At 37.9% G+C, this 9,463-nt stretch overlaps 1 non-coding gene across 1 annotated transcript; it reads right to left on the bottom strand.

Moving 5' to 3' along the window:
• Window positions 1-1,594: 1,594 nt before the first annotated feature.
• trnal-caa (transfer RNA leucine (anticodon CAA)) lies at window positions 1,595-1,707 on the bottom strand. The gene is made up of 2 exons: window positions 1,670-1,707; window positions 1,595-1,640 (listed from the first exon to the last, which is right to left on the bottom strand). It is a non-coding gene; the product is annotated as a tRNA-Leu (tRNA).
• Window positions 1,708-9,463: the final 7,756 nt, after the last annotated feature.

Here is a 9,463-nt window from a genome sequence, read left to right as displayed (position 1 = left end):
CAGCATAAATGTGCAGCACAGTGACATGAACACCTTCAACTTTTTCTGTATGTGAAGGAAAATGCAAAAGAGTATGAAAAGTATTGATTGTATAAAATATCCATGGTATAACTCGAGAAAAAACTGAAGCCCAAAACAACGACTTTTGATGATTACAAGAAATTCAAGAAACACAACCGTCCGCAGATGGATTTGGACCCTGAACTCTTAAGTTAAAAGAACAAAAGCGAAGTAAACTCTCTTCATTGTCTTATAGTTTGTGAAACAAAACAATTTCTTACTTTCTTAATAATTTCTTACGATTTATATAATTTTAACAGAATCACAATTACAAACATTTGGGGTTAAACTGTTATTCACATACTCTAACGAAGAGAAACGTTATTGTCTTCCGGTGTGTGAGCCCATTTCTCAAAAAATAAAAAAATAAGTTATATAAATTTAATTTTTCTATTTTTTAGGCTTGCATAGTCTTATTCATATTTCAGTTAAACCTTTTCTTCTGTAGTAATTTCATTTAATATTAAAATTAGTCCTGATTTACAATTTTTGGACATGGTTCATCTTAAAGAATTTTGTAATAAGTTTCAGTTTAGGAAAATCGTGCCCAGAAGCTACCAAAACTGGTAATGTTCACATAATGTGTAATGCAATAGCAGCAGTTGGGGTGGGACAAAAAAGGCATTTCTTGGTATGAATCCTAAAATTTCATAGATGGCGTTCTAGGACTTCCAGCTTCAGATGAAGCTGTCAATACATCATAGATTTGTACTCAATCAATATCAGCAGTGTTATCACTACCGAATGCTAAATATAGATCCTGGCAATACTTCATGAGTTGTTCGTTAGAAAATTGTTTATATTTTTTTAACATATTTTCCATACCAGACAAAAAGTCGAAAGTTTCAATTTCATGCAACTGATGAAATCTCTCTTCGATGGAAGTTATAAGTACAGTACATCCAAAATACTGCGGAATCAATCAAATTTACATGTTTCTTGTGGATCCAGAAGATCATTATGAGACTCAAAACATGCCTGTCTTTTCTTTTTTCGAGGACGAAGGAGTAGCAGCAGGAGTAGCAGTAATGGCAAGAACGTGTTTAGAGTTCAGCACTTCTCATTTTTAAAGCAGAGCCTCGACTCAGAAAGCAACGCCCGCGATAACAGAAATTGCAGAATTGGTCTGTTCATGCTGCCTACACGCTTTGAATTGCTGGCATTTTCTGCAAGTTCCTTTTTGAGGGTTCATGAAATTCCTCACATTTGAGCCAACACTAAAATATTTCATTCGGGGTCGCCTAATTCATAGTGCAAACTGAATCTACAGGGGAATGCTGTGGCACATGAAGCCGTTTGTTATTCTGTTGTGAGGTGTGAGGGGCGGAATGCAAATCGAGTTGGTGAATAGAAAATGAAACAGGAGTCACTTCTTGAGCTACGAATTCCAAAAAGTATGAAAACCTGTGCATTTTAACAGTGCAGAATACTCACAAATTGCACTGAGTTGCTTGCTTTCTTCTGCTGCTTTTATATTTCAGTCATTCACTGTCAGCTAGCACTGGAACAATTCAAGAGAGGTAAAAACAGAAGCGGTCAGGAGTGGGATTTGAACCCACGCCTCCATTTGGAGACCAGAACACCCAAGCCAGCTGGAAAGACACACATCCTTGAGTCTGGCGCCTTAGACCACTCGGCCACCCTGACAAGCGAAAGCAAGTTGTGTGCTGAATGCACCAGTAGTTGACTAAACTGAGTTTCTTCCCTGAAATTATTTGCTTGCGAAGAGCCAAGTTGCCTTGAATGGATCTTGGAAATCAAATATACGGATGGATTGTTATTCGGTTGTGAGTTTTGAGGGGCGTATTATAAATTGAGTTGGTGAAAAGGCGCTTTTTGTTAGTCTGTCGGGAGGCTGCACAAGGTGTTTAGAGGGAGAACTTCTATAAGGCAGGCTCTCTATGTTTAACATCAAGGCAGATTTTTTTTTTCTCAATGGAAATGCTCTTTGGCGCTTTCAGCTTTACGTAGGGAACAACGTCTGCCGAGATCACTTTTGAGCCAGTGCAAATGGTAATGTGCCACCAAGTACATTTAATATTGGCTGTGGTAGCGAGCTGCTTTTGTTTGTGAAGCTTTTACTTCTTTAAGCTGAATCATCAGCAGGAGTAGCTTATTAAAACTTTGCTCATAGCGCTCCATCAGAAATACCTTATCCATGTTCAAAAGAGATCAGGGGATTTACTTCATGCTTTCACATAGCATACCTTACACGAAAGATTTAAATGGGGAATTGATTGTGCTTCTTGATGTTGTTCCTGTGGTTGCCTTGGTTACAATGGTGAACGTTCTTCCACGTTCTGCTAGAGTATCCTCTGGGTGGGCTTTATCAATTGGCTCGGATAGGTCATCAGTGCTCCGTCTCCAGAAAAATACTCAGCACTGTCTTTTTTCTGTGCACATGACCATCTTTTAAAACATATAAAATCAAGAGTTCATTGATTTCTCCAAATAAAAACAATACATTTTAACCCAGTGGTTAGTATTCCTCCAATCCAATAGTTTTACTCCAAGTAAAAAGCAGCGCAATATATAGAGAGATGATATTCAAACATTTCAACGTTCTTATTGGATTGCCTGTACAGATGCAGCCATTCAAAGTGCGCGTTACAGACACGTACCGCAGGTGACGTCGCTCAGTATGACGCAAGATGACGCGTGGCACCGCAGTACGTGATTGGTTGACCGACAGGGGCACTCGTGGTCCGTTGGTCTGTCGTAGAAAGACTTACAGTAAACGTCTTTGCTGTGCCCGTTGTAGGTATTGAATTTTACCACTGAAGGGAAATCTTAGTAGCTGAGCATAAAAAGAATAGGAGCATACTGTAACGCGTGTGAAGGCCATACACGATATTAATTTTGGAACATAAACATACAGTGTATAGCTGGTCTTGGTACTTTAAAGAAAAAAATACACACCAGTATTCCATTTCTCCCTAAACATTTTAAGCTTCGAAGTCTTTAACTAACGCGATACCGGAGTCAACAAGCATACTTTTAGAATTTGATTAAAAGGGAATATAATATGGAATCGCGTATCTAAAGAATTTAATAACGGTATTCGTGTGCTGCGACAGGGCTGTGTAGGGCTGTTTCGCCTGCCTGTTCATGTGAGCTGTCTTGTAGCCGACTGGTCTAGGTGCGTGACTACTAGCTGATAGGTTGTGTGTTCGAATCCAGCTGGTGCCGGGCTTCCCTTTTAACAAACATTTCTTCGAAAAAATAGAATAGCGATATTATGGACAATCAATTGACTTTTATATTTCAAAATATCGCAACATGATCGATATTTGCGATATTTTGAACATACCTTCCCTTTTGACAGCGGTGCCTGCTTCTATTGTGTGTGTGTGTGCAACAGAGTAAATTTTTAATAGCGTTTTAAGCGAATAGGTAATTAGATTGCTCATAAACCTAATCGCTTTTTCTACATAAACACAGCATGATTGCTCTCTGAAAATGCTTTTCCTTTATTTTTAAAGTAGGGTCAGATTTCAACTATAGATCGTATTATTATAAACTTTCTTGGAAAAATGTATTTTATGTAAACCATGTTTGCTATTAATTCATTTAGGGCTAAAATACGTTCATTGTCTTCCAATCGAGTCGAGTTGACATTGGAAGCCTGCCACACCCGGACTGTTAAACCAACGCATTAGCACGTCAAAGCCCATTGAGGGTATTGAGCCAGTATTGGCTTTAGTATTCCCCCCCTCTCCCCTCAATTCAATTCAATTCAAGGTGTTTTATTTGCATGACAGATGGGTACAAGCAGTGTTGGGTATGTATATTGTAACGCTTACGGCAGACAGGCACTGTGTAAGAGCCGGCGCACCAGAGCAGCGCACCGAGGGAGCGTCTGCATTTATAACTTGGTTTTTAAAATTAGTCAAGCAATATGAAGCATCTTCTTTTACTTTTAAGTCCCTTAAATACATTGAACACAGCTTTCTCACCACTTAAGATTGCTCTTGATACCATCCTTACACAAAGCAGAAGGGAGATCTTAGTGCCTGAGCATAAAAAGAATAGGAGCATACTGCAACGCGTGTGAAGTCCATAAACGATATTAATTTTGGAACTTAAACATACAGTATATGGCTGGTCTCGGTACTTTAAAGAAAACATACACACCAGTATTCCATTTCTCCCTAAACATTTTAAGCATCGAAGTCTTTAACTAACGCGATACCGGAGTCAACAAGCATACTTTTAGAATTTGATTAAAAGGGAATATAATATGGAATCGCGTATCTCAAGAAATTAATATGCAATAACTGAGTCAAGGGACTCAGAGGATCCAAGGCTAGACTGAGTATAATAGGCTTCGGGCTTCTATTGTGACATCTACTGTAAATTACAGAAATGTTTAAAGTAAACAAAATAAAGTAACTAAAATGTGGTCTGAAATCACCCCTTTAGACACCCCTTTTACTTCACTGGTGTCAGATATGAAAGGCAATAGTCTCCCGTTCTGTCTGCTGTGTGTTGCAGCAGAGGGACTCCCTGCAGCTGAAAGGGGCAGAGTAACTTGCATGCCCTCTTACTAGAGTGTACAGTTTACACATGCACGACTTTAAAAGCTAGCAAGACAGGTTTCGATTCACATTAGCTGGCGAGCCTTGTTAAAAAAACGAATGATAATGTAACATGCCACTGTTCATGAACAAAGTTATACTGAGATTTCCTAAGATACGCGATTAAAAAATAAATAAATAAAAATTTGAATCTCCTGCGGAACACATTCCATAAGAATCAGTGGTTTTACAGTATATATCGCCTTTAAAGGTGGCTTCTCAAAACGCTTTACGGGATAAAAACAACCAGAACAGCAGCAACAACAATATTGTATTTCGTTGCACTTTGAAAACCAAGTAATAACTTAACTATACAGTACGTGCAAACGTTTCGTATGTTGCTGTCGTGAATGCCTGCGTACCCATAAGTATCTTATTTGCCTTGAGTCTGTCTACAGTATCTCTGTCCCACTACCCCCATCTCTCCCTCAATTCAATTCAAGGTGTTTTATTTGCATGACAGATGGGTACAATTCTTGTTGGGAATGTATACTTTGATATTTACACCCGGCGCGGCACCGAGGGAGCGTCTGCATTTATAACTTGGTTTTTAAAATTAGTCAAGCAATATGAAGCATCTTCTTTTACTTTTGAGTCCCTTAAATACATTGAACACAGCTTTCTCACCATCCTTACACAAAGCAGAAACTGTCCGATGACTCACAGTACAAGTGGAAAGATTACAGATTTTAATCGTCTTTAATTTTGTCTTTAATTTTGCCTGTGGAGTGTATCTTATTAAGCTCTAAATTGCATTTTAAGCGCGGTTTTTTACTTTTTTTTCAATTGCAATTTGGGCGCGGACAGCACATACAAGGGTTAATGAACTGCGCCAAGAAATTTAAAATAGTATTCTTTAGGTGTGAGGGTAGGAGTGGACCGCAGCAGGCATAATCAGCAAACCAGGAAAACAAAGAACAGGACAGGTGAGATGTGTATCCAGAAAGCGAGTGATCAGAAAAAGGAAATGGAAAACGCAGAAAAAGGAAACGCTTTACAGGATAAAAACAACAGTAGTGGCTGGGCAAACGATTTTTTTGATCGAAATACAAATTGAGATACTGTACTGTATAATGATGTGCATGAACAAAGGTATACTGCAATTTTCCTTAGATACGCGATTAATGCTTCGTAGGAGGAGGCGGTCTAACAGTCTGTCCACAAACAAAACATTCCTGTTAGACAAGAGGAATTGAAAAAAAACAATTTTGTCAATGAAAACCGGTGTGTGTGTCTCTCCCTGCTGGATGTTCCTCTCACAAACTGCTGAATGAATAAAATAATTTTATTGAAAATGCCTTTGCGATTGTCTGGTATTTAATTTGGTCCCTTTTAACTGTTTTTCGATCTACTGTATTGCTTTGAGATGCCACTTTTAAAGGCGATATGTAAAATAAAGTTTTTTTTATTATTGTTATAGAGAAACATGATCAGATTTTCCCTGGTTCAGAAAAAAGATCTAAAGTGCTACACATAACTTTCTTAATTCGATGTATTTAAAGCAGTGAACTACTGTAGGTGTCACATAACATTCAGAAATACAATCACGTATTTGACAAATAAAAACGATTATAATCTAATCTTTCCACGTTTGATCCCAAAATCCCAAGAAATATAAATCTTGACGGGTAGAAAGCTATGCTGAAAGTTTATTAAGATACTTAGAAGACAAAGATACTGTATCAACTTATGTTGCATTAGCCTGATTATGATTAAAAAACACATATAATTAAACACGTGTTTGCGATTTAAATCAGAACACGATTTAAATCAATATAAATGTTTATATTGTAACGCATACTGTCCAGCCTCCATTTCTCTATAAAAATTTACTCTGTTGCACACACACACACAATAGAAGCAGGCACCGCTGTCAGAAGGGAAGATATGTTCAAAATATCGCAAATATCGATCATGTTGCGATATTTTGAAATATAAAAGTCAATTGATTGTCCATAATATTGCTATTCTATTTTTTCGAAGAAATGTTTGTTAAAAGAAAAGTCCAGCACCAGCTGGATTTGAACACACAACCTGCCAGCTGGTAGTCACGCATCTAGACCAGTCGGCTACAAGACAGCTCACGTGAACAGGCAGGCGAAACAGCCCTGTCGCAGCACACGAATACCGTTATTAAATTCTTTAGATACGCGATTCCATATTATATTAGCAGAAAAGCTTAAAACTACCACTTTTTCACACGCTATTTCACATGCTAGTTAAATACTTCGATGCTTAAAATCGTTAGGGAGAAATGGAATACCGGTGTGTATTTTTCCTTTAAAGTGCCGATTCCTGGAATCTGACTGGCTGACACCCCTCTGAAGTGGTTCCATAAAATCTGGTATACGGAAAAGAAAGCGTTGATAAATACAAGTGTCTTTTAATACACTCTTTGCTGTGCTCTTGAGGATCCTTGTGATACTTTAAGCTCTAGTTGAATGATAAGTGTCGCATTTTAAATCATTTTCGTAGTTAGAAATTATGAAACGCCCTGTTAAAAGCAAGGAAGTTTTTATGCCCGTTGAAGTAAAACAAAATGCCTGACAAAGTGTGGCTTGGACAGATTCCAAGTGCTTGTACAAATGTGCTAAAGAAATTATACTTTGAGTATACAGCTTGTCTAAAGTCATCCATTATTAATACTATTAGTAATATCTTCAGTAAAGGCTTTGATGCATAAATATTTCTGATAAAGGTAGGTTGTGTACTTTTGTCCAACTGAGCAATCTTGCTTTCATAAAATATACCAACATTTTAATGACTGATGATTAACATGCTGTAATACACAGTTCAAAATTAAAGGCTCAAATGCTGTACATGAGAGGTTAAGCTCCCCCTGGCGGTTTTACAAGGCGACGGCGGATAGTTAACCACGTGACACCACGTTAACTGCGTCATACCGCGTGATACTGTGACACGCCCACCGGGGTATGCCGCGAAATACCTCACGCATTTTGAATGGCTGCATCTGTATGCAGATATCGCTCAGAATTGCTAATATGATTTTAATTCGGTTTTTCTCTACTACTTTTAGAGTCTTTTATTGACCTTGCTGAAGCAGAGAAGTGACATAATCACAAATGCGACCAGTTGTGCAGCTGTTTCTGGTTAATAATGATTAATGCGAAAAAAAAAACAGCTCCTTGCATTCAGAGCAAGAGCAACCAATGCGCTTGCTTGTTGAGTTGGGTATTTTCCGAGCTACTCTTCCTTAGCTGTAAAGTTATTTGGTAAGCAAGGACTTCTGAGAAGGAGTCTGAATCCATCAAGAAGACAGGAATTCTAATATTCTAATATTGAGATGCATTGACAAGGCATCTCAAAAGGACGTATTAAATAAGAAAATGATCCTTTCTGTTACCATTCCTGTGGTTGGAGCGTTGTTTCACCCTTTTACGTTCTACAATATTTACAGACAAGGTTTTATCACTGGAGTTGTACAGAACAAGTGTGCATCAGTCCATGAAAATCATCAGTACTGCTGTTTTTCTATGCATAGTTTAATCAAGAGCACTTAAAAGATGCAAAAGATGGATTGTGTTCTGTGAGCATCTGCACATCTCTAAGTCACTTCCACAACCTTCTATGTTGGGGATGTAGCTCAGTGGTAGAGTGCATGCTTTGCATGTATGAGGTACTCTTTGCTCGTGTTCATAGAGAGCCAGGTTTACACAATTAAACTTGAAGTGCTACAGTGCTCTCTGCAGTTTTAAATGTACCTCCAAAGCATTTAGTTCTGTTAACTACCAAAGAATGTGAACTAATTTAAAGTCACTTTCTGGAAATTTAGAGAACGTCTTCACACTTGTCGTGGCTGTTGCAGAAAAACCTCACCCGGGATGTTGAATCTCACCCGGGATTTCCTGAGAGATCATTCACCGAGCGAGTCCTCCCCCTGGATTCCGCACTGAGCTGAAAGCTGCACGAATTCCTCACTGCGTGTCCTGTACTGTGTAGCACAGTGACAAGAACGCCTTGAGTTTTTTTCCGTATGTGAAGGAAAATGCAAAAGAGCATGAAAAGTATTGATGGTATAAAATATCCATGGTACAACTCGAGAAAGAACTGACGGACAAAACAATGCCATTTGATGATTACAAGAGAAACACAACCGTCCGAACATGGGCTTGGATCCTGAACGCTTGCGTTAAAAGACAAAGCAAAGGATAGTCTTACAGTTTATGAAATAACACAATTTCTTCCTTTCTTAATAATTTCTTACTATTGATAGATGCTTTTTTGAATTTTAACAGAACCACAATTACAGACATTTGGGGTTAAACTGTTATTCACATACTCTAACGAAGAGAAACGTTAGTGTCTTCCGGTGTGTGAGCCCATTTCTCAAAAAATAAAAAAAATAAGTTATAAATATTGAATTGCTCTATTTTGTAGGCTTGCATAGTCTTATTCATATTTCAGTTAAACATTTTCTTCTGTAGTAATTTCATTTGGTATTATATTAATCCTGATTTACAATTTTTGGACATGGTTCATCTTAAATAATTTGTAATTAGTTTCAGTTTTGGAAAATCACGCCCAGAAGCTACTAAAACTGGTAATGTTTGCATAATGTGTAATGTAATAGTAGCATTTTGGGTGGGAAAACAAAAGGCATTTCTTGGTATGAATCCCAACACTTCATAAGCGGCGTTCGAGGATTTCTTGCTTCAGATAAAGCTGTCAATACATCATAGATTTTTACTCAATCAATATCAGCAGTGTTATCGCTACCGAACGCTAAATATAGATCCTGGCAATACTTCGTTAGATCTTCGTAAGAAAATCCAAAAAAGTACAGAAGTAATCAACGTTTCTTTTGG

Source organism: Atractosteus spatula, unplaced genomic scaffold (genome assembly GCF_055471065.1).
Source record: "Atractosteus spatula isolate fAtrSpa1 unplaced genomic scaffold, fAtrSpa1.hap1 Scaffold_55, whole genome shotgun sequence".
NCBI classification, from domain to species: Eukaryota; Metazoa; Chordata; class Actinopteri; order Semionotiformes; family Lepisosteidae; genus Atractosteus; species Atractosteus spatula.
This window is presented reverse-complemented; position numbering and strand designations above follow the sequence as displayed.